The sequence below is a fragment of the Pelodiscus sinensis genome, chromosome 14 (genome assembly GCF_049634645.1).
Source record: "Pelodiscus sinensis isolate JC-2024 chromosome 14, ASM4963464v1, whole genome shotgun sequence".
Lineage (NCBI taxonomy): Eukaryota > Metazoa > Chordata > Testudines > Trionychidae > Pelodiscus > Pelodiscus sinensis.
Window position 1 is genome coordinate 43,789,453 of NC_134724.1, and position 24,350 is coordinate 43,813,802.

The 24,350-nt window shown below is 42.1% G+C and overlaps 1 protein-coding gene across 4 annotated transcripts in view; it reads left to right on the forward strand.

Moving 5' to 3' along the window:
* Positions 1-24,350, forward strand: part of TRPM1 (transient receptor potential cation channel subfamily M member 1) — a 159,416-nt gene that overhangs the window by 60,757 nt on the left and 74,309 nt on the right. The window contains exon 1 of one of the 4 annotated variants that reach the window (XM_075897710.1): positions 20,766-20,821. The exons of 2 other annotated variants lie outside the window; for them this stretch is intronic. The gene's annotated coding sequence lies outside the window, so the exon portion shown is untranslated. Of the gene's footprint in view, positions 1-20,765; positions 20,822-21,992; positions 22,119-24,350 lie in introns of those variants that run through there. One more of the 4 variants, XM_075897709.1, reaches the window with a different exon arrangement.

The following is a 24,350-nucleotide window of genomic DNA, read 5'->3' on the forward strand; positions in this document are numbered from 1 at the left end:
CATACCTGTTTTTGCATAAGGGTATATATCAGGGCTGGGCAAAATATGGCCCAGGGGCTGGATCCAGCCCACAAAGCCACCAGATCCGGCCCATGGATCACCCTGACGCAGGTTTAAAGCGCAGTCTAGTGGCGCTCTGCTCTGGAGGGAGGGAGAGGCTTCGTGACATCTTCCCTCCCCCAGCCCAGTCCTCAGTTCCTATTGATCAGAAACAACCAGCCAATAGGAGATGAGAGATTGGCTTGAGGGATTGGGGCAGTCAAACCTCTTTCCCCTCCTGGAGCAGAGAGCCACATGGGAGGGAACAGCCTTCAGCTCTAAGTGTCCTGGGGCTGCAGCAGGCAGGGAGCCCTGCCTGACTTGGGGGTGCCAGCCAGGAGATGCTATGGTAAGCACCTCCCAGCCACAGCCTGCCTCTGGCACCCCTTCTCTGCTTGTACCCCAGCTCCCTTCCCCAGGTCACCATCCACACCCTCTGCACTCCTCTGCCCCTGTTCACAACTCCTTCCCAGAGTCTGTACCCTCTACTACACACCTCCCCCAGGCCAGAATCCTCTCCTGCACCCAAGTACTTAAGTATTTTGGTGAATTGGAATCTCTTTATTCTTCATTTATAATGTGAACAGTACTGATTCTACCTCTGAAACACAGTTTTCCAAGTCTGATTTTTACTACTACTATTGCTCTTAGTGCTGTTTTCAGTACAAAATGACTCTTTGGTGGTCAGTCTCATCATCTTTGCCTCTGGTACCTCCTGATGGATAACAACAACCTTTCTCGCTGTACGATCCTTCTCACTTGGACTTGCTTGAGTAAGGGCTTGTAGGCTCAGGCCTTTTCTAGCTCATTAGTCAAGAGTTTTGACACATTTTGCTGCCTGGAGATTGTCAAATGGTTCTTGAGGAGAAATGGCAACCCACTTCTTTCTCATATATATTTAGACTCTGCTAGATCTTGAGAACTGATTGTTTCCTTTCAAATTAATAAATTAACAAATCTAAACGATTATTTCTTCAGTGGTATGTATTTCTCTCTTATTATTGTGGAACTATGTACTTGCTGATAAATACACATATACGTTAAACTAATGCGCTCTTCACTTGAAATGCTAATTTTCTGTTTGTGACTCATTTTCTTTTCCAGCTGTGTCATGAATGGAGGATTGCAAGTGAAATCTAAGCCAGTGGATATATGATTCTAATATTATATGAATGTTCTTAGTACTGAAAGAGAGCCTTGATCTGCTATATATTTTAGAGTTTGTGCTTCTGTCTGAGAGTCCATTTGTTCAAGAACTCCACCTAAATGATAAGAACTAGGACCATCAAATTTGTATGACGCTTCCTCTTATCGTAACTTTAAAGCAAGGACATGAGTTAGTTGTGCCAAGACAATGGGAGGTACTTGGAATGCAATTGTTTGGCATTAAACAGAAAGGGAGGGGTGTGATAACAGGGACAGTTATATTCACAAATGACCATGAGGGGCAGCAAGCACCCAGGCCCCTGGAAGCAGCCACTCACCATATCGGCTCCAGGGAGTAGCCATCCATCCTGCCATGCAGCCCCCACTGGTCCAGGCCAGCCCCAGGGAGCAGCCACCCATTGTGCCATATGGTCCCTGGTACTCTGGGACCACTCGGAAGCAGCCGCCCACCATGTCATGTGCTCCCCCACCCCCAACTGTGCCACCTGCCCCCAGGGAGAAGACAACAGGGGGCCCCCAAAGCCCTCCATTGCCCCTTGGCTGGTCTGGGGAGAAGCCGGCAGGCACCCCAGACCAGCCTTCTGGCACCTGTACCGAGCTGGCCAGCCCTGTCTCTGAGAAGACCCCCCACCTTCAGGGAGAAGACCACTCCCTTGCCCCAGGTCAGCCTGGGGAGAAGCCTACGCAGCCCCGCTCCACTCCACCAGCGCCATTGCTGCCCCGGGTTGGCCCCAGATCTGGGCAACCCCAGTTAAGTCTTCTAGTAAATAAATAAAATATATTAGGCTTTTCTGTTTAAATTCTGACGAAAGCTGCCTGAGCTATTTCACAAGCAGTATTTTAGATTGATTGGCCTCGTGATGTGAATACTGTCTGCTGTATTTACTTTTTATTTGATCTGTATTTGTATTTACTCCTTGTTACCAGAGTATATGTTGCATTTCATGTTCTAGATTACAAGTGACATGATTATAGTGTGGGCAGCAAAACTCCTATGTCTGCTTCCTCCCCATAATACCACAACTTTATAGAACAACAGCAGGAAAACCTGACTGGTAGGCTAGGTGCTGGTTAATGATGTCACCCGTTAGTGAAACAGCTGGGCAATGAGATGTTTCTTACCGCACTTCCCAAAGCTGATCAGATACAGGCTTCTGATGACAGAATTTTAGAGGACTGCTTTGCCTCCTAAGCTTGTCGTGCTCCGATTCCCTCAGATCTCTTACTTGGGACAGTAAGTTCAGCCTTCTGCAAGAACACAGCTACGATTGTGGGTCAGAAAGGGCTTGATGATCTCTGGTGTAGCCAATCAGGGTATGTCTATACTACCCCGCTAGTTCGAACTAGGAGGGTTGTGTAGACATACCCTCAGGGCTTTGTGGATGATGTTAAACCACTTTTGTTTTCACCCAGGAGGTGACTGGCAGTTGTTATAAAGCTTATGGAAACTGTAATATGCTCACACCACCAGCCCACCTTTTTCAGAAGCTGAGCAACTGTCCAGAACTCACTTAAATTTCCAGGCAGCCTCCACTGTTGACCCCAGGTAAAGCACACTGTTGTAGTCTAGTTTAAGGATAACAAAGCCATGGACAGTATTTCCTGTTTTGAAGCCCAATTGGTTAATGACCAAAGAACTAAATGTGAGCTGATGCTGGCGGTAGCTGGTAGCTACCTCATTAATTTTTCCAGGCAAAGCCAGTTGAAGACCAGTTAGGATATCAGAGATGGTTATTTTGAGGAAGAAGTGGACCATTATATGTTTAAAGGCTGTTGGCAACTTGAGCTACTACCAATCCCCATCAGTAATGGACCCAAGTATTCCCCATTGGCCTCTTCCAGCCATGAGCAGTCTGTATTATCCAGTTATCAAGCAGTTGAAGAGATCTCCCACAATGCATCTAGAACCTGTGATGAGGATAGTAGACGGAACTCAAGTCAGACGCTATGGCACATGAATTCTCAACCGTATATTTAATTTGTCTTAATCTCCTGCAGGGGTGTGTAACGTATGGCCCCTCGGCCCCTGGTTTACTTTGATCTGCCCCCGAGTGAGCATGTGTGCCAGCTCACTCCACTGTGCAGGGTGGCGGGGGAGTCCCCTCTCATAGGCTGGAGTGTGAGCAGAGCCCTGCACCCTGAGTTGATTGTAAGTGAGGTTTGTTTGCTCCTCAGGAGCCAGATCAGAAAGGTGGGGTTTTCTGTTTTGTTTGGGGGGTTTTCTTTGCTTGTGGGGAGCCAAGTCAGTGAGTTTTGTTTTTTGTTTCTTTGTTTCTCACTTACGTGTGGCCCCCAATTCATTTTTCTGTGGGTTAGAAGCCCTCGCCGATACAAGGTTCCCCACCCTGCTATACTGCATAGGGGCTCCATCATGTTGCAGCAGCTGGCCTGCCTTACTGCTTCTGCTCCTCAGTGATGTTAAGCATGGGTGGTGGATGAAGGTAAGGCTGGGTGAGGCAAGCCCCCGCCCGCCCACCTAGGTCCTACCCCCCAGCATCCCAGAGAGGTTCAGCCCCAGCCTTCCTAGCCCCAGTAGGCATTCTAGGGGAGGAGTATGGGTGGGGGCAGGCTGGTGTTTTGGGAAGGCAATGCCTTCCCCTGCCTAGTATGACGTCCCTGCCACCCATGATGTTAAGAGGCAATACAGACGTTAGTCCGTACTTCTAAAATCTGAATGCTGATATCAGTGCTCCGAAGGCGAGAAATGCACTCTACTGTATTCATTTTTGTTTCAGAATCCATTAGTCCAGCAGTTTGCTCATTTCTGCACATAAAAAAAACCCACCGCCGCGTGGCCTGCTTTTCTAAATAAAAAATTAAAAGCCGTTGTATAGAGGTTTTTTTTTATCAGCAGGTGGCCAGGGGCTAGACAAACGCTGCAATCTTTTTCAGTAACTCACTCTGAAGTATAATGTAAATGATCATCTTTCTATGCTCTCAACAGCAGCGGTGTGCTATTGACGTATGCAAGACATGCATTGCATGCCCCAGGACCAGCTGTGCCCGGGTGACAATTCGGTTGGGCCTCTGAAAAAAATTAGCATCCTCTGTATGTTGTTCTGTAAGCACAAGGTCAAGCTGCATCCAGGCAGTCATTTTGTAGAAAAAGTGGTGTCCTCTGTCCAGTATGACCTCAGATATGCTGTACGTGCAAGGTCATAACACTACATGAAGGATCCATTTTGCATACAAATACAGAGTTGTATCCCTAACTGAAAATGCCACGGCACACCACGGCTTTAAAGGTCAAGTCCAGTTTTTCTGTTCCTGTTAAACACTTTGGAAGAGCTGTCTAAGAAAAGTCCCATCTTCCTAGTAAATTATGTTAGAGGTAAATTTGGCATAATTTGGAATAGGGCAAGTCCCTTATTTTTAACACTGGTTTGCAATTGGCTAGTTAGGTTTTGAAATTCATGGGTTAAGTGTGACTCGGAATTTAAGCCATTATTGTAGGTCACATCGGCCTTGCAGGGTTGGCTTGGTAAAACTTGAATATAAAATCAGTGTCTGAACCAAGGGGCAGATAATTTAATTGCAAGCTGTTACTCCTTTCAAAACTGTGGTTTTGTTCTGTCCCTTTTTCCTTAAAAATTGTACAACCTGCTGTGATTCTTTCACAGCACACAGTTAATTCTCTTCTCTTTGACTAACTTTGCATTTTTCTTGATACCCACACTGAGGCAAAACCACAGCTCTGATAGGTTGTGGGAGGAGGGGTTAAGTTTTTTGTTTTGTTTTGTTTTTTTAAGGCTAGCAATTGAGTTGAAAGAAAAAATCTCACAGAAGCACATTCAAAGGCATCAGAAATAAGATGTTCTGCATAGAAATGTTAAAAATCTTGCTTTTCCTTGTCGGAGTAAATAAGAATTACATAGTGTCTATAATTTAGTCGTGCAGCAGAGCATGTTGAATTCAAATATCTTTTCATCTGCCCCTTCTCGTCACTCTGCATTCCGTAGCTGTTGTCTCAGTTCAACATTCCATCTCTAGAAGACTTTGATTGTATTCCCTTCTTTTTTCTGAAGGGTTCACTTCACCTGCAGCCTGTGACATGGAAATCAAATGATTCTTTTTGTTCTTCTTCAAAAAGAATGCAGAGCCCTGAATACATTTCTTAGTTTTCCCTTTTAAAACAAACATGATGTTGTGTTCAAAATTCTTCACACACAGGGAGGGAGGGAGTGCTTTGCTTAAAAAAAAAAAAAGTAGATAATCAGTAGCAATAATATTTTCAATATAATTATGTATCGTATTTCCAACATCCATCTTGTATTGTAGTACCTGCTGCTCCTCACACTTTTCACATCTAATTGACCAAAAAGAAAAGGTTTAGAATCTCGTATTAGTGCTCTTTGCCATTAAGCTGCAATACCGGAGATTCACAAAACTGTACGGTCAACATCGAACATTGTCAGAAAACATGACATGAGCATGTCCCACTTAGCTTGGGTTTTTCAACTAAAAGGCTTCTCTAATCCAGTGGTTGCCAGCCCGTGGCTCTGGAGCTGCATGCAGCTCTTTGCTTAAAGAAATGCAGCTCTTGCTAGTTCTAAGCCACATGCCCAAACTGCTCGTGGCCAGCCACTCTGCGCATGCATCCCAGTGCTTGCTCGTGGCTGGCCACTCTGCATGTGCCCCAGCGCCTGGAGGGAGAAGCGCATGATGGCGGAGGCTTCGGGACCCAGGCATTGGGTTGGGGGGGGAGGGCTGGGGGTGCCTTGGTCTGGGGGAGAGAAGGGGGATTGGGTTAGAGCGGGGAGAATGGGGGTGCCTGACTCTGGAGGAGGGGAGGGAGCTGCGGGTGCCAGGCTCTGGGGAAGAGAATTGGATTAGAACAGGGAGAGGCTGGGGGTGCCTGGCTATAGAGGAGGGGGTTTGGGGTGCCTGGCTCTGTAGGACGGGGGGCAGGAATTGGGTTGAGGGGGCCCTGAAGCACCTTAAACTCAAAGTCTTCATGGATGCAGAATAAGGCAGCCAGCACAGATGTCATAGTTAAATTCCAGGGCAAAAAAAGAATCAGTATGTACCAGGTTTACACTGGTGTTTCTTTAAAGAAAATTCAAAGGCTATTGTTTGCCAGGCTGAGGCAATTATTCTGAGATATGAGTCTCTCCCTTACTGTTTTTGAACCTCTCATATATGCAGTCTGGGACAGACCTGAATTTTTAGAACTATAAAAAAGTTATAATCTTCATAAGTAAAATAAAAAAATGAGGAAACCATACCAGAGATCAACAAGCTGGAGTGAAATGGGCACTTCAAATTGTTCTAATTTACTTCTCAGTTCAGTTTAATTTTAAAAAACTCACAGGACATAATAGGGCAGTAGTGTTAAAGTTAAAATATATGGTGGGGATGCTTATTTTTAGTGTGAGAATATTACTGTATTTTTGAAGGTTTTTTTTTAATTTGATGTTTGTTCCTTATCAAGTTCTCTGAAGATCTATGGACTAGCCGTGAATTTTTTAAGTGACTAGAGACGTTTTAATTGGTTTTTGTCCAAAATGTTGTGTAATGTTTTTATCACTACATTTTGTGTATTCTATCTGGGTATGTCTACACAGCAAAGATATTTTGAAATAACTTTACCAGCGTCTACACAGCCAAACCGCTGTTTCGAAATTAAATCGAAGTAGTGGAGGGCTTATTTTGAAATTGGTAAACCTCATTCCATGAGGAATAGCACAAGTTTCGAAATTACTATTTTGAAATAAGCACTGTATAGACGCTTATTTCGAAATAGGGGGCCTCCAGCCCTTCCCAGGGTGCTCTGCTGGCTACTCTGGCCCCAACCAGGAAAACTCCTCTCTTCTCCCCCCCTGCTCCCAGAGCCCTTAAAGGGGCAGACTGTGGCCACAGTGCCTATGCCAGCTCCAAGCCTGCCAGCCCTGAGCCAACAGTCACTGCTGCACAGGCCCAGTGGCCTCAGCATGAGCCAGGCAGCCAGTGCCAGCCAGCACCCTATTGCTCCCCAGGACCAGTCTGCCAGCTCCCAGGAGCCTGCCAGGGGCCGGAAAACACGGGCACCTTCCTGGTCCAGTGCAGACATCATGGACCTTATTCATGTTTGGGGGATGCCTCCAACGTCCATGATCTCCGCACTAAACGGAGGAACGCGGCCGTCTACCGGCGGATGGCTGCCAGTCTGGCCACCAAAGGCCACATATGAACCCCAAGCAGGTTCGCATGAAAATAAAGGAGCTGCAGCAGGCGTATGCCAGGGCCACAGGGGGCAGATCCCAAGCAGGGGCAGACCCAGAAACCTGCCTCTGTTTTGATGCCCTGAACTGCATCCTGGGGGGCAGGACGGTCCATGCCCCCCGGCTGGTCATTGACCCTGGGGCAGAGGGGCCTGACCAGGAAATGGAGGAGGAGGAGGAGGAGGAGGGCCAGGAGCTGCAGGAGCCTGGAGAGAGCATGCCGTGCACCCAGTACCCCTGAGCCGTGCCAGCGGGTCGCCGGTGTCGTCCGTGGCCAGGGAGGCAACATGTGAGTGCCATCACTGTCCCCTTATGCAGGGGTGGGGGGAGATGGAGACCAGGGGCCACACACGTGGCCCTTGCTGACCACGGAGCATGCAGCAACCTGTGCATGTGCTGTGCCACCCCTGGGCACATGGCCCCAGCTGGCTGCCACACAGGGGCCTTGGCCTGTTACCCACACACGTGTATGTATGAAGGCACATGACATGCTCCTGACCCTGGGGTGGGACACTGCACAATGCGCTCCCTCCAGAAGCTCCCTCTACACAGAGGCAGGGCACATCTCCTCCCACCCCCACAGTATATACATCACAAGGGCATGGGTGCAGTCCCGGGCCAACTCCCACTCCCGGGGATAGCAGGACATGCTGAACATGGCCTGTGAGCAAGCACATTGGCTACGATGGTGCAGAGACCTGCCATCCTTGCCTTGCAGAGGGGGGCTGGGTTTCAACCAAGTGTCTTCTGGCTAGTGGAAGGAAGAAATTGGGAACTGTTTGACATAGCGGCTGTTTGGACAGCCAGTAGAACTGAGGATTCCAAAAGGGACCCATGACAGAGGTCCAAATTAAACTTCTGTCAGATGTTCCAAATTATGAGGAATGTTTTAGAAGAAGCACGTTCCCCTCAGTGCTTCCTCTTACTATCAGAATCACATCAGTCTTACCTGTGTTCTGTATTAGCCACATACTCCTCATCCAGCTGTTATTTTTTTTCCAGGCATTGAGAGTACTAGGGCAGGGTATCTACAGTTGACACAAAGCAGATATAGCAAGTCCTCCAGTGGCTTTATACAACTCAGTCATAGTATGAGAGAAAAGGATTGAGTGGGAGAGAGGGGGAGGTGATGAATTTGAGGTATAGGAAGAATTGCATTCTTTCAGTTTTTCTCCTCATACCCTTGGCTCCTTCGAGGCAGGACAAGAGTATTTGATGATCAAATACACCAAATACAGCAAAGATATCCAAAAGAACAAGTACAGATGAATGTGAGGTATCATCCATAATATTACTTTACAGTCAGTGCTATAAGAAAATAACTGCATTTGGTGTGCTGCCACAGATAGACAGAGCTGTGCAAATAACCAATTTTTTGGTTCAGTGAACACTTTAGCAAGCAGAGAATAGTCGTTTTCTCTTTTTGTTAGTGGATAAAGGTTGCTTTTTTTTCCCTGTCTTTCTAGGGCAAGCCTTCCTTTAGTATGCTTGTCCTTTATTATACGAAACTCCGCTTCTGAGCGATAAAATATTCTATATTTTTTTCTATTTGAAGACATTGTGCGGCTCCTTTCCACCATTTCTCTACTTTGTGAACCAGCCTGTGAAAATGTGTCAGAAATCTGCAAATTGCTGTCTTTGCAACCCAGAGGTTTTATACTTTTTTTTTAATCCTAGCTATTTCAACTCTGGCATTAAAAGATCATCTCTGACAAACATAGAGATGCTTTACAAGATAATGTCTGTTCCCTGGCTGGAAAGTAGCTCAGTTTCTAAATTATTCTCAGCAACAGCTAAGCTCCGGTCTCAATTTTCAGATTTGTGACAGGTAAGGGAATTACCACTGTGCTGTGCCCTTCCAGCCCGTAAATCTACTTGTGAGTGTTCCGAGGTCATGCAGCTATCAAATCAGAAATGTGAAAGTAATTTACAGTTTCTACTTTAGAACACTACTGAGGCTTAGGATGTGTCACCAAATAAACCTTTCAGTCAGCAGGACTTGACGCTCTATAATTGTACTGAATTTACAGCTTTGTACTGGATTTCCTCAAGACTGCAAGGGGTCACATATAAGGCCTTGCAAGTGTTCTAAAATGCTATTTTAAAAAAAAAAAAGGTAAACCTCAATAGGTACTAGGAATCTTCACCAAAAAAGAACTATTCAGACTCACAACGTCCTCATCCTGTATGTGAGCTGGTCAGTGTGTTGCTGTTAACTGCCTGTTTCAGTCCTGCTTTGTGCTGACTGTCTGCATTTTGTTGCTTATTCTGCCGTAAAAGACAGATCCGGTTACGGATATTTTCTCAGGGTGCGTCTATACTGCACCCTTAGTTCAAAATAAGTGACAACGCAATTTGAGCTACGCAAATTGCGTAGCTTATTTTGAGTTAAATTTCAAAATAGCTTATCATGTAATTTGGTGCTAGCTACACAGCGTCCAGTTTTGAAATAAACCGCTATTCTGAAACATCCCTTAATCCTTGTGATACGAGGCTTACAGGGACATTGGAATAGCAAGTCCGTTATATTTTGAAATAACAGGCTTGTTTCGAAGACGTAGAGTAGCTCTTTCGGAATAGCAGAAGTATCTGGAATAGCCTCACTGTCTAGACATAACCTCACTGCGCTGATGCCATAATATTAGATAAATGTTAGGTGCCCAAAAAGGTTTGAGCCGATTCAGCAGCTCATTTAGCAGGACATTCTATGTCCTCTTGTACGATGGGATTCCTGCACTGTCAGTTCTGGAGAGAGAAGCTTTTTACTGTATACAATTACACTTTATATTTAAAACAACTTCTGTGCAAACTGATGCCTTCCTGTTCCTCTTGAGGATCCTCTAGGTTGGATCTATATCTGCTGGCAAGCCGCGCTGCTGCTCTTGGTGAAGCATGAGGCTGCGGCCTTAGAGGAGAGCTTTTCTCACATGACCATTTTGTAGGCTGCCATCATTTTATTCATCAGACTCACAGTTGGTGAAACAGAGCCCAGGTTCTTGTTCTGTGGCCACCTACAGACCAGTGTATTCCTGGGGACTATCTGCTATGCACATAGATCACTGGCTTCTCCTCAGTGCCAGCTGGCAAGCATACTCACAGACCTCTTTGCTGTCAGACTTGTCCTGTTTGAAATGCAAACAACTGGTTTTCATGTTGTGTCGTCATTATAAAAGGGTTTTTTTCAACTGTGAAACCCGTTAAGGATATTTTCTCATTGTGTAAGTTATATAAAAGTATTTGGGGGAAAGAACACTGGAAAAACAAGTTGCATCATGAACAACTACTAATGCTCCCTTCCTGGGTTGGTTATTAGGAAAAACTATTTCACTAGGAGGGTGGTGAAGCACTGGGATGGGTTACCTAGGGAAGTAGTGGAGTCTCCATCCCTAGAGGTGTTTAAATCTCGGCTTGACAAAGCCCTGGCCGGATTGATCTAGTTGGGATTGGTCCTGCCTAGAGCAGGGGGCTGGACTTGATGACCTTCTGAGGTCTCTTCCAGCTCTATGATTCTATGATTCTGGTCTGGGAAGGAAGTACAGTGTAGTGTTTAGATCACTTATTATGTACTGCATAGACAAACTGTGGATTTAACACATTCATTCTGAGAGACAATATCATTGCATGGATAAGATTGTCATATTTGAGATTATAGGTGGGTTCTATTCACAGATTTGCCAGAGGAAACTTTATTATAATACCAGAAAGAGAGAGGCAAGAGAACTTTTGTGTGTGTGTGTGTGTGTGTGTGTGTGTGTGTGTGTGTGTGTGTGTGTGTATATATATATATATATATATATATATATATATAAAATACTGTTGTTTAATGACATTCAAATGGCTGTACAGATTAGAGGATTTTTTCAATGTGAAACATTAGTTGGAGTCATAACCCTCATTCCTTCCATAAAATCTTGAGCAAAGATGAACATAGGAATTTAAAATATAAGATCCGTATATAGTTTTGTTCCATAAGACAAAACTGAGTTTGGTGTGTTGTTCACAAACACTGCTACACAGATTTGTGAGAAAATATATTTATATAATAAGTTAAAAACTAAGTACAGGGGGGAGGAAACTCTTAAATTCCTTTCTTGAAACTATGCAGACAGAGCTTACTGAAACTAAATACGATTTAGAGCTGTTTCCAGTAATAACAAAATCTCTCTAACAAGAGTATTTAGTGCTTGCTTCCATCGCTGTATTAATTGGAGGGAAATAAAGAGTTTTACAAAGCTGAAAACAGCAGTACTTCATACTGCTTTATCAATTTGTGGTGATTCTAATTATTTCTTCTAACAACTCAGCAATGTGTTATCCCATCAGCAGACCTGCATTAATGGCAGCAAGTTTCTATTCAGATGTTTCCACCAGCTAGCGCTTGGTGTTCAGAGCTCCTTGGTAATTATCCTGACTCTGCTGTTTGGCCCTGGGATTAAGTTAATCTCACATGGTTAAATTGTTTATTTGTATAATGGATATAAGAATTATTTACTTTACAGAGGCGCAATGAAATGTAAATCATGTTTGGAAAATGCATCAAGACACTCCAATAAAAGACCCAACAGAAGTATGAAGTATTTTCGCTACAGGTTTATCTACAGAAGATACATTTTAAAGGAGATGAAGTGTTCATTAAGGCCCCGGTCCTGCAAATACTTATGCACATGTTTAGTTTTTGGTGTGGTCTACATTGACAGATGTAAAGCGCTGTCACTTACAGTGCTGCTCACAGAGTGCAGCAGTGAAACTGCAGGTCTGGAGCTATGAGTGCCAGAAAGTTCCATCCATGCAGCTCCCTCACCTATACACTCCGCCCCTGCAGCTCCCATTGGCCAGGAATCATGGTCAATGGGAGCTGCAGGCGGTGGTGTCTGAGGTGAGTGCAAGTCAGCCAGCCTCTCCCCTCCCCAGGGCCTGAGCAACCAAACCAGAGCTGCCCCGGGTAAGCACCTCAACCCCTTCTCCAGCCCTCAGCCCCCTCCTGCACCATAGCTCTCTCCCAGATCCCATGTCCCCATCTTCTGCTCCATCCCTGAGCCCCTCTTGAACTCTAACTCCCACAAAGATCCTGCACCCCCACGTCCTGCATCCTCCAAACCACTTGGCCCCAGTGTGGAGCTCACTTTCTTGCATCCAAAACACCTCATCTCCAGCTAGCTCCCTCCCTTCCGCCCCCCTCCCCCGAGCCTGCATCCCCAGTCAGAGCCTTCCCACCTTCCTGTGCCCAATCCCCTGCCTCAACCAACAGCCCCCTCCCACTCTTTAAACTCCTCAGTTTTGTCTCACCTAGGGCACCCCATAAAAATCTAATAATCGCAGGCTCCCAGAAGTGTTGATCCTGCCCTGAACAGGGCAAGAAAATCCTATGAAGCAAAGAAGAAAGTTAAATAGACAAGATGTGGTTTATTGCTAGTGCATTGTACAGTTTTCATTAGGTGCTGTTGAAGATTATAATAAATGTGCTGTGGATAAGAGCTTTGTCCTTAAAGCTACATGGATTCCACTGTGGATCCAAACTCAGTTTTATATAGATTGTTTGTTCGTTTTTATTCAGAAACTGTAGATTGCTCTATATCAATCTGTGGGAACCAACCATTCTCCAACCCCCGTGCTCATGGATTATATTGTTACTTGATCATTCTTTAAGGCTTGAGTTTGTTCTAATGTTAGCTAGCAATTCTGAAAAGATGTTATGAGTAGCTTTTATTTAGTATTAAGGGACTTTGTTTACTTTGCTTTCAAACATACTTTCTTTTTGTGTGTGACATTCTAGAATGAGTTCAGGATTCGTGAAGTGTGCTACATGGATATCTGTAGAGACTGCAGGTCTTTACCTTTCCACACAGCACACAGGGCTATACAGTGACTCAACCTTTCCTACACCCAACATGTCAATTTACTTCAGCCCTGAAGTGCAAGGATCTCCGCTGCAAGTAAATCAGTCTCTGGGGCTAACGTTTGGCCTTTTTACTTAGGACCCCCAAAATTAGTGCCATTTTTTGTAGTATGTTTTTTGTGAAGTTTGCTAAAGGTGAAATCCTGGCCTCATTGAAATCAAGGGGAGTGTTGTCATTGATTTCAGTGGGACCAAGATGTCACCCTAGATCTGAACTGACACTACCAATTCATTACATTATAGGTCACTCAGTAGCTCTCATATAATAACAAATTACTTGGCACAAGAACAAGCCACGGACCCAGTAGAGAAATGGAAGTTACCTACCTGCTAAGAGAGTTTAGATTTAAATTGCTCATTGACTGGCATTCCTATTGGTCAGCAGTTCTAGTTCTAAAGCACTGTGAAATGGGTTTCTTCTCTCCAATGAGCTATTTTTAGCAAATGTTGTCTTCCCTGTCTTTTAGCCAGTCCATGTTGTGGATTTCTGGATGATGTCATGGTGATTTCCATGCTATACCTGAATTTGCTGGGATGTGAACGCTTTTAGAATTCCATCTTCTAAAACTGCAGCCCAGGGCTCAGTTTATCTTTTTAGCTATACTATCGCTTCCTGAGAGAGATTCTGTGTGGCCAATCAAAGCATTGCTGTGGGTGTTCAGGAATTGTACTGTTTCAAAAAATTACTGATAGCTTGAATAAATACTCCATTCCTATTTTATGTGAACAAGTTTGCCATAAGCAATTTAGCTTTCATCTCCATCCATCTCAAAGCTAGTTTGTTTTCCCTCACAGGCAGATTGTTAACTATCATGTGTCATTTGTCATCTGTTCTGATATCCATCTCCATGATATTTGCATGAATGCTCATCACAAGTCTTACTAGTTTAATATTATCACATTCTGTGAAATTCTAGTCCTTGGTTCAGAATTTACCTTATCTATCAAAAACTAAAAATTCCTCTTAGTTTACATTCTGTCCTATAACATGTTCTGGTTTTTAACTAATAGCTGGTTCCGTCCATACAATAGAAGCTCAGACAACTGGTTTGTGGGAGGTTTTATCTGTACTATTTTAACATTTTTCTTCTTACTTAACTAGGTCACAATCCCTACAGTGATAGAAATGTAGCCGTGTTAGTCTGGGGTAGCTAAAGCAAAATTGTCCTGCAATCCCTACAGTGTTCTTAATTTCTGCTTACTCTTTCTTTAATATTTTTCTTCACATTTCTGCAAGGCTTTTTTTTTTTTTTTTTTAGAACAGATATTTGAATGGTCTCTTTTTAAGAGAGAGTTTCTGTCTGTTCCTTAGCCAACTTACATTTGTGTCTTGTTCCTTCTTCTGTGTAGTTGTATATATGCTTTTCTAGAGTAAATTTGATCTCCGATAATATTAATTGGGGTTCCTTATGATTTTTTGCTGTTGTCTTATACCACCTCTTATAATAACTAGTTCTGCTATGAAGTTGTATCCGTCATGTCCATCCCTTCTGCCTCAGTGCAGAGGGCTGGACTAGGTAACATCTTGAGGTCCAACTCTACATTTCCATGATTCTGTTATGTCATCTTAATTAACCTGGGTATATTTGTGTATTTTTTTGCTCTGGGTCCATATTTCAAATGCTGCAAAGTTCTGCAGTTTTCTGTTCAGCTTTTAAAGAGAAACGAGGCACTGGAGGCTCTGGCATGCAGATATAAGAACCTACAGAGAAAATGGGTAACAAAATTCAAATCCCAACCTCCTCTTACCCCCTACTTCAGATGAGAAAGAGTTCAGATCTATCTAGAATTGAGAATTCCCCACATTTATTCTGTGCATTTTACTTTTGAGAATGTTTTAATAAGACACCATTAAGATGTGAATTAGCCCCATAATGTCTGGGTGTATTATATAATACTGGAAGGACCTGCTGTTCCACTTCCTAGGTCAAGGGAATGCCAAAGGAGTAAGCAAACAAAAGTTCTCACTCTTGATTAATACACTAGACTGCTTCTTCTGGGAAAGTATTTCTCTCAGTGTCTGGAAAAAATGTAATCAGTTGTGGACAGTCTACTGAATACTGACATCTGTATATTTGTTTCAATTATATGGACACATTCAGTGCTGCAGCACTATATATGTCAGATCATTAGAAGTATGTAATGTATTTTGTTTTAATGGCAACTTCTTAACCAAGGTCTGTGCAGGATGCAGGCCTCTCCAAGCATGCGGGTCAAAAAATGGAACTGCCATTGGCTTTAGGCACAATTGATTGGTTGATAGTTATTGGATTTTATATTCTAATACAAATACACAATAACTGATTCAATGTCCTATTTTTATTCACTTTTAAGTCTTTTAAAAAAAGTTTCATATTGATGTCAAATTTCAAAACCATTTAAACTACAGTATGAATTAGTTGTAGTACAAATAACACTGTAAATGTTTTGTTATCTTCTAAGATAACAGATTCCAAAGGGAGAGGTTATGCGATCACTGAAGTCAGGAATAAATCACATGTTGGCAGTGAAGAGGGGGAACTAGAATAACTGTCTTTAGAGTGGACTGTTGCTTCCCTCTGTGTGTGTGAGTGTTTTTGTTTAAACGTGAAAACAAAATAATTGATTTCCCAGTCTCTAGTTTCTGTTTCTTGAAAGCACATTCCCTCCCTGATACACAGGAAGTATGGCAGACTAACGAAGAAAATTATGGGAGCCCTTCCAAGGGAGTGTAGAGATGCATATCTTTATTCTTTCAGTACATAGCGCATTTAGAGCAAGCTATTTCACAAAACAAACAAGACCCACTGGTCTCCCAGAGTATGAGTGCAGGCATCCATGAATACCATGTTTTGCACCGCTGCATTTTCTCTGAGAGTGACATTTTTGTTCATGCATTTGTGTTAGCTGTTTGAACTCTGACTGTGTACTTTGGCTGAAGTTGACAAAATGATATATTAGAAAGTCAATGACTTCTTCCTATTTCCACGTAGTACCTTATGGAACAGGTAACTTAATAAGGTTTTTAGGCTTTCCCGTGGAAGCACATTTTTGTTATTTTGTTTTATTATAGTAACATACATAGTATATTCCATGGTTTATTTGCTTTTTCATACATATAGAATTGTTTCTTCCCTTAAAGTTGCCAACATGTCTCAGAGCAAGGGATCACCATTTTATCCACTAAAATCATCCCAAGGCATCTTCTGTAATTTTACGTGGGGGACAGTGAAGTCCAAAACATTAGAGACACCAGGTGGACAAGATAGTATCTTTGATTGGACCATGCTCTGTTGGTGTGAGAGACAAATTTGTTCTCTAATGTTCTGGAACCACCACTGCATGTCCCAACACTGGCATTTAGAACCACTTGTATATGAAACATTCCAGTACAAGTTAGATTATAACCCATGCATGTCTTTTTCTGTTCCATTACAACCAGTGAAATTGAATTCCTACTTTGGATTACTGAATACAGATAATACAAATGCTTTAACAACTGCAGTACAGATCCACCTATGAATTCATCTACTCAATCAAATCTCTGAATTCATGATAAAGATCTGGGCCTGTTCCTGGTTTGGAGTGCCCAGATCTTTGTTACCCTTCCATTGATGAGCTAGTTTCATTTTGAAGTGCTACTCTGGGACTGAAAATATTGCTGTTTAGCCTATACTTTATGTATGAAACTATGAAATACCTGCCACTGAGTTATAATACTGTGCATTATCATTTTATCCACAGACCATGAATAATTGTAGGTTGGTTTTTTTGTATTAAGTTGAATGGCTAATCATGTATGACTTGAGATAAATCAATACACTTGTAACAGTTGATATGTCAAGAATGTAGAAAATTATTTTCTCTCTTGGATAAAATAGTCTTCCTTGATAATTCAGCCTAGACTAGTTTTATATTTGAATTCTGATGTCACTTAAGCCATTCTTATTTGCTTAATCTAGACTAATGGGCTTCTGTTATCCCCTTAGAATAGGAATAGACTGACTGTTTCTCTGAAGAGGCCTAGTAGATCTTGTCTCACTTCTGCTTACAGTGACTCTAGATAGCCTAAATCAAATGTGTCTTCCCTTTACTCTTGACTCTGTACTGGACGGCTACGTATACACTGGCACCCTTTTCCGGAAATGCTTAAAACGGAACAGTCTTCCGTTATAAGTATTTCCGGAAAAAGCACATCTACATTGGCAGGATGCTTTTCCGGAAAAGCACTTTTTCCGGAAAAGCATCCGTGGCCTATGTAGACGCGCTTTTCCGGAAAAAAGCCCCAATCGTCATTTTTGCGATCGGGGCTTTTTTGCGGAAAAGACTACTGTGCTGTCTACACTGGCCCTTTTCCGGAACAGTTTTTCTGGGAAAGGACTTTTGCCCGAATGGGAGCAGCATAGTTTTTCAGGAAAAACACTGACAATTTTACAGTAAATCAGCGTTGCTTTTCCGGAAAAGCAAGCGGCCAGTGTAGACAGCTCGCAGCTTATTCCGGAAAAGCGGCTGCTTTTCTGGAATAAGTGGCCCAGTGCAGACACAGCCTATGTGTATATCTATTTGTCTCATGCTTCAATGTGTACATAGATCACACGGAGGTATCAGGAAGGATTTTTTGCTACCAAGTACAGTTCTGTACAGCACAAAGTGCATTATTGGCTTTTTTCCTTCTTGTGAAGTATCAAGTTCACAAGACTCAAGGGTAGATGGACCAGTAGCTTGTTCTGGTATAGCATATCACTGCCCCCATTTCAGTAAAATTCTACCTGCAGGATATAATCTAATATTGTATTTTCTGAACTCCAATAGGAAAGTACGGGGGGGATACTTCAAATCTAAGACTTTCACACAAAATACCTAAATTCTGCTTATTTTAAGTATTAATTACACTGATTTTAAAAATCCATTGCCTTTTTCATAAGATTAGCTTTTATTCTAGATAATCTGAGACAACAAATGGCAGATACTGGGTGCAGAAACTATCTATGATCTGCACTACATTTAACTGAGTATAATTAAACAGGAACAATTTTTTCTTGTGCTTGTCATTTCAATGCCGATTACTTTCCTCAGTCTAGTTACTTACAGTGGAGTATAAGTGCTACTAAGCTGTTTAGTGCTAGGTCCTCTGGCAGAACTTTCAGCTCTGCTAACTAAAAAAAAATGACTGTAAAATTGTCATAAAAAAATCAGTAAAAATCACCACTTAATTTTCTTTACTCTGAGCCTGGTTTTGCTTCTATTTGTGCACAGATTTCCAGTGATTTCACATGGAGCAACTGTAAGACAAGGCCCCTCTTATTGTTTTCTTGTTTATGAAATGTGTCCTCCTTCCCATGGCTCATACACATAAGTGATAAAGCCATCGATAAAATGGACAGTGTCAGTTACATATATTTCAACAAAACCCCCAACAAAAAGGAACATAATCCCACTTACTCTAGTCTGTCAGTCAAAAACCTGGCTAAATAATTAGCCACTTCTGGAAATTTACCAACAGTTGGTCCCAAAGGTCAATTTCTCCAATATCTATCAGAACAAAAGTTCCAAAGCTAAGGACTCTCCACCAAGGGCACCATGGTTGAAATTGTGGCCTCACTAAGTCAATGGCAAAAATCCCACTGACTTCAATGCAATCAGGCTTCTCCCCACAGTTCCAGGATTTCCTCAGACAATAACCTTTAAACCTCTTCATCCAATTTCTTTTCCTTATTTTGTATCTAAGAAGCAAGGTGGTTTCTAAGATAACCGGGATCTAAACTATGTGTGTTTTGACTTGAGCTGCACCCAGGAACAAAAGTAGAAACAAATACTTATTTGGAGTTCAGGTGTAATATGTGCTTTAAGAATCTGATCCAATGGCTACTGAATTTCAATCTATGGAAAGTCTTCCATTAACTTTTATTGAATTTTGGATCAGGCTCTCAGTGAGAAATACCCCTGAGTAAGTGGGCAGATACACTGTGAATAGAGAGGGTTCTTTCTGAACCTGCATGGGCATCTTTTACATTACAGAGAAGATCGACCCTCCAAAGGTCAATCTTCTAGCCTTTGATCTGGATCTAGTGTAGACTCCCAAATATATGGCCATTGATCTGCAAGGAGTAAGGGAAGCTGGTGGAAGTGTGTGCTCCCGTTGGCTTCCTGCAGTGTAGATGCTGCAGCAGCTCAGCTTAAGATAAGCCAAATCCATCTACCAGGGGGTAGATTTGATAAAAAGTAACAGACAAAACTGAGACTAAACTTGCTTTGGCATCATCATTTCCCAAAGGGTGGTCTAATCCTTCCCTTCTCGTTCAGCTAAAACTGACATTGAAGTCCACTACTGGGAAATCAGTGGAAGTTTTCTTTATACAGGGTCTGGTCCTAAATGAATGCTCTGTAAACTAGATGTACTGGCCTTGGGGGAGAGGATGCACTGAAGTTTATGGATGTATTTCATTGCCAGGCAAAACCTGACATGGTGGGGTTAGCATGTTGAGGATGGGATCGAGTGTGTGGATAAAGGAACCTTGAAAGCGCTAGTCTAACAGGCTATTTGTTTTTATGATGCAGTGCCAGAAAGGGGGTAAATTAACTCACATGTAAGTGTGTTGGAGATGTGGCCTTAATTTATTGTCATTCACTATATTGGTAGCCTACACAGCAAGTAAGATATAGCCTTTCACAGAAAGTTAGAGCAGCAAAAAGAAATGCTAACCACAGATTGTCATATGCTATTAATGGCATATAAGTAATGGAAGAAGGAGAAGAAACTTTCACGGTAAATGAGTGAGTTCAAGTGGCAGCAGCAACAGGGGATAGAAATGTGTGTGATATGTAAAGTATAAAGTTCCGTAATGGATGGCTTATTTACTAGTTTGGCTGTTTTAATACAGACATCTTGCCTTACTTCAATTTGTTCTAAAAAGGATTAGATATAATTAAAGCAGTATGACCTCTTTCCCCCCCCATTTTCAAAGAATATAGAGCTGTACGTCTAATGAGGACTCCTGAAAGGGCTATTATGTCCAATTGTCTCAATTATGCAAATAACGTTGAAATTTAGCAGTAGGGAGGGGACACTTCAAATTAAAAGTTTCAGCTCCGCATTTAGCCTTTCTGCAGAGCTGACATTCTTACAGTAAGGGTAGCCACTTTTTGAGAAAGAAAAGAAGGTTTAACAAATTGGAGATTTGGGCACTATCAAAGTAGATTTGTTGTGCCTTGTTCCACCAAGAGATGAAAATACCCTGTGGGCAGAAAGATGGGTCATGAGACTTCTAAAGGATTACCTTCAAAGGAGTCATGAGATTGGTTTGAACAAAGAAGCTGCTCACATGGTTATCATATGAGATTCTCTTCTTAAAGTGGTGGAAACCCATCTCCTAGGGGAGTCTCAGGGACTTTAGAGACTGGAAGTCCTAGCAGGAAGATGAGAGAAATCTGGACAATAAAAGGAAAGAGGGAACAGAAATTGATTTAAATTTAACCTATTTCCATTACATGTAAATCATCTTTCCAAAATCGGGAAAAAAAACTTTCCAGCAGCCAGCAGGTAGGACTTTTGACTTGTTTAAAAATTACTTTTCTGTGTATTTATGACTGCCCTCTATTGTGTTTTCTTTTTAAATGTCATCAAATATAACTGAGATTTAAATTAAAAAGATGCATAGATACTTTGGCTAAGTTGAGTGCTACAATTAAGGTGTGATTACAATACTACAGTTATGCCAGTTCCTAAACTTTTCATTGCTTATTGTGAAGGAGTGTAACTTGAAATAGGATTTGCAAGAAGGAAAAGGGAAAATAGGGCAACTTTCAAAATTAATTTTGTAAATAGTTGGAAATCTGTCTTTAAACTATATTTCAGAATAAACCAGTTATATCTGTATGGCAATAAGGAGAAATGCAGTAGCTGATAGACAAGTATATAAACCACATTTTCCCCCACCTTAGTGTGTGAATGCTAAGTAGGTACTACATTGGCAACAAATTCCATAGGAATGCTAGTTTGGTTGGTGGTTGTTTTCTTTTATTTCCAAACTGCATGAAAGCAATCAGTAATCTCTCTGTTTTGGAACCCAGTGTTGGTTTCAATAATCGCCTTCTGAGAACCAAACATTCTTCTCTTTACTGGGATGTATGAGATTCTGATTATACTTGAGTATTATGGGAGTCTGATGAGTGAACAAAGCATGATTCTGATTCAGGCCTGCATTGCTATCTGTATCTCTTACAAAGAGCTGATAAACATTTACTTCACCAGTATCCTTGCTTGTTATGGTGTTGCTGTAGCTCATGGACCAGGTGGTGCCTTCTCACAATAAAACACATAGGAGGAGGCTCTGAGGGTCAGACATCTTAATGAGGATCAAGTCACTGAGAACCTCCCTCACAGCATCCCAGAAATGGCCATGGAGCTCAACCGTATACATAAATCTGGAGGATCCATGATAGGCCAGGTTCACTTTTTGTTATCCCGTTAGTCAGCATGACTCCAATGCACCCACGCTACCAAAACCTACCTCTGGCCATGTTGGATCCCAGGTGCCCAAGGAGGAATTCCACATAAAGGTAATATCAACAGGCCATGCAATTAATGTTTTCTTGTATTCTCCCATGGGTCCAGAGAGAGAGCCATGCGTATCAGCCCACCATTACCTCTGACCCACTGGTCTTCGGAGGACATTTTGAGAGACTTACACATCTGACTCTAGAGAATTTATCAAAGGGGCTTTCCTGAGAAGACAGTAAAGATTAATGTACTTCACTATGCATCAAGTGTGGCATTATCTGGTAGCGATTCGAATTTACATGAGTCTTCAACTAATTTTTTACTGCAGGATGTGTTGGTAAGTTGTCATTTTTAAACATGCAGTAATAAAATGTTTAGAGCTTGTCAGCATCACTAGTAGTAAGGTATTTAATTTATTTATAGCCACTTTGTATTATCTTTTGTTGAAGATGAGGACTATATTTTTTCCTGTCTTCAGAAAATCTCTCTCTCACTGGATGCTATATAAAAGTGTGCCTTAACATACCAGAGTATTCTGTATTTTGGTCACAGTGGGCCTACCCTCCTGTGTCTAGTCATTCCTTACTCAAGCGATATTCACGTGGACATGAACCTCTATTGACCAGGATAGAATGTTTATTTTGGTAAGGACTAAATAGAGGGTTGGCCCCATATGCTGAAAGTTGAATTTATTTAAACTTTTAATTTTTTTAAAATTGTCTGTTGCATTCACTCTCGTGATTATTTTGATCCTGGAATATTCAATTTTTATTAGAAAATTCTAGACTAATGTTGGCATTTTTCAGAAAATCCTTTATTCTATAATCCAGTATTTTTATTGTTACTTATGTAATCAATTACAGCCTCTCAGGAAGGTGTTTTAACCACTAAGTTCTAGTGTTTCCAGGAGGGCCACTAAGAATGTGGGGAGCATTTCTGTGCTATCACAGAAGCCTAAGGGTTAAAACAATTTCGAAATTCTTTATTTTCAAAATAACAAAAGGCAGCAGGGCACAAAATACAGCCAACTCTGCTATGACACATTTGATTATAGCTTACATATCAACCAGTGTCTGTAAAGTAATTGCTTTACTAAGTGTAAAATTAGCCATAGCAAGTAGCAAATTCTCTACAACCAGAACTATTTAGCAGACTTTTGCCTGTAGATTCTTGCGCTCAGGAAAAAGTACAGCATGGGCTACAAATAAGTGTTAATTTCCTAAGGGGCTAAATTAGCTAAACAGTATTGAGCCTGAATGTATATACATAGGGGATGGAGAATGAGTGGAAATATGTGTGCGCAACTTTTTTTGAGAGAAACATCAATTGTGCATCATACAGGCACTTGAGATTAAAGTTTACTGCACTTAAGAGCCATCCTTATTGAAAATTATTTTAAAATATTTAATACAGTTAGAGTATAAATAGGAATCCTATTATTACAGTAATAGTGTTCATATTTTTCAGCATGCCTAGCATTAATTTATATTCCAGTATTTTTTCTGCTTCCTGCCCACTCCATTTTAAAATGTAGTTGTAAAGCCTTTAATAGAATGAATAATTCAAATATTGAATTTCCCCACTCATTATCACCCATGTAATGTTGGTGCTTGTGCATCATGGGATCACAACAAAGTAAGGATAGCTTAGGAGGAATATATATTCAGTGCTCTGTACAACTCCCACTAGTACTAATTAGGGCTGTGCATTTGGGGCCCAGTCTTGCAAACACTTAGATGAGTAATTCTTACTCTCATAAATAGCCTCGTTAACGTCAATCGACTATTTCCATGTACTTACGGGTTTGTAGGATTGGTGCCATCCTTTGCTGTGGAATAAAGCATCCTATTCTAATGACAGAGGTAAAGCAACACATAGTGAGAAATCTTGCATCTGTGTCTTAGCGTTAAACTATGAAAATCAAAAGTGTCATTAAAATGAGTATCGTCTGGTTCTAAAATATGTACCTCCTGCATTTACCTCTGGCCATCTTTGTTTGTTACATGCTAAGATAACTCTTCACATTTAGCATATTGTAGCATCTTTTCCTATTTATAGAATTCTTGCTGTGGTAGATTTACTTTCTAACACATCATTGATCACAGTGTCCTCTTTTCAAATATCTTTTCACGTAAATGAAAGAATGTGATTAATTCATTCTCTTATTTCAGTTTGGCAATTCCAGCAGTGTATCCTTTGTATGAATTCTTGACCAAACATAAATATTCTCCCTCTCTACGTATAAAAAAATGTCCTATGGGACAACAGAGTGATGTCATCCTGTCACTCTGAGTCCCGTCACCCACCTCCACCCTCAGCTGTGTGTCCTCCACCTTCTCCCCTCCCTGGTACTCCAGGGAACCGTGAGCCATGCAGCTTTCCCCCTCCCCATCTCAGGTGCTCCAGGGAGCTGTGAGAGCCATGAGCCATGCAGTCTCCTCCCTCTCCCCCTCTCGGTACTCCAGGGAGCTGCTAGCCACACAGCCTCTCCCTCCCTCCCTTGTGCTCCAGGGATCCCTGGGAGCTGAGAGCCATGCAGTCTGTCCCCTCCACAGTGCTCTGGGGAGCC